At 29.8% G+C, this 1,827-nt stretch overlaps 1 non-coding gene across 1 annotated transcript; it reads right to left on the bottom strand.

Annotated features, from left to right (window-relative positions):
• Positions 1–1,330: 1,330 nt before the first annotated feature.
• Positions 1,331–1,434, bottom strand: LOC115072625. The gene has a single exon (XR_003851662.1). It is a non-coding gene; the product is annotated as a U6 spliceosomal RNA (small nuclear RNA).
• Positions 1,435–1,827: the final 393 nt, after the last annotated feature.

The following is a 1,827-nucleotide window of genomic DNA, read 5'->3' as shown; positions in this document are numbered from 1 at the left end:
TACATTAATTTTTATAAAATAAAATAGAAATCAAGTTTTTTAAAAATTGCAAACAAGAGAACCTCATTTGTATTAAATTGCATATAGCAAGGAAAGCATAAGTAGAATAGAATTCCTACTTTCTTGGCTTTTAAAAATAACTTTGTTACTATAATTAAGATAGCATTCACATCATCTTATCAGACAAAACACAAATGCAGAGTCATACTACCATTACAATTAAGTTAAAAATACTTAATAAGGGCCCTTAGACTTCATTTTCTGCATTCCCTCATCATTTTCATTCTTGAAAGTAACTAACCTGCTTTCTGCATCAAGAGACGTATCTAGTTTACATGCTGATTGCAGAAAACTGAATTGTAATAAGTAACCATCAGTGACTAGCTTCTTTTGTTTTCTGAAACTTTTGAGGTTCATTCACATTCTAGCATGTCTTTTTTTTAAACAAAATACTCTAATGTATAAATTTTACTTATTTTATTCATCTGATGATCAGTTGATGGGTATTTGGATTGATTCTACATTTGTCCTAATATTTAGAGGGCTTCTAATAATGTCACTGTAAAGATATTTCACAGATGTATATTTTTGTTTCTTAGGGATATGTACTTTAGAAATGGAAATTATCTTGCATCTACTGTTTATTCACTCATGGAACTGCCACATGTGTCTTTTGTGGTATAAGAGGGTTCCAAATTGTGCAGATCCTTGTCACATCTTCTTTACCTTCAGATTTCAGTTTCCCTAGTGGATGTGTAAAGGCATCATGTCATATTTCATGGCTGACAAGAGGATCTTGATAACTCACAAAATCAGAAAGTTGCACGTCTTTCCTCATTGTAGGAAAAAATAAGGAAGGCACATAGAAATGTATTGAAATAGATCTGGTTAATAGAAAGGAAAACTGTGAAAGAAGCATCATATTAGCAGAATTTATATTTCATTTATTAACTGCAATCAGTGCAATTAGTTGAGCATTACAGTAAATTATATATATATATATGTATATATATTGCAATATTTTTAACAGCTTACAAGGTACACTATTTATAGAAGAGTGCTATAAATTTATTTTAATATTTGGATTTTGGATTTTTTTTCTATTTATCCAAGCAAAGTTTTATTTTCTGTCCACAGGCGACAACAGAGCTAATACATGAAATTATCTGAATACACAATTCAAACTCTCAACCAGAAAGAAAAATATTTACATGATAGCATATTTCACATTCTTTTGAGATTATCTATCCTTGAAAATAAGAAAGAAAGCATTAACCTCAAACAGATGAGTAAAAGTAGTGTGCACCTAGGTACTTATATCTGATCTATAAAGAATATAGAACACTTTATAAATTTACCTGCCACCCTTGTGTAGGGACAATGCTAATCTTGCTATTGTTCCAATTTAAGTATATGTGCTGCTAAAGTGAACACAATAATTTTAATAGCATAGAGATTTTTCATATTTCAGTTATTGAATTTTAAATTTAATGTAATTCACATTCCAAATGACAAATTCTAATAACGCTATACATAAATGCTACTTTATGTTTTGTGAGAAAAGATTTGAGAAATATATATTTATATATGTTTTTTGAGAAAAGATTTCCCTGTAGCCCCTGTTGGCCTGGCACTCTCAGTGTAGACCAGATTGACTTTGAAATTACAGAAATCAACCTGCCTCTGCTTCCCCAGTGCTGATGTTAAAGGTATGCACCACCACAACTGACCTAGAAGAAAATTTAATCAAAATTTAATGAATATTAAATCATTAATCCAAAGGAAAACTGTGTGTTTATACACAGAAATATAAATTTAAGCAAATAA

Source organism: Nannospalax galili, unplaced genomic scaffold, assembly GCF_000622305.1.
Source record: "Nannospalax galili isolate Female #2095 unplaced genomic scaffold, S.galili_v1.0 scaffold303, whole genome shotgun sequence".
Lineage (NCBI taxonomy): Eukaryota > Metazoa > Chordata > Mammalia > Rodentia > Spalacidae > Nannospalax > Nannospalax galili.
Note: the sequence above shows the minus strand (reverse complement) of the source record. Positions and strands in the feature narration are given on the sequence as shown.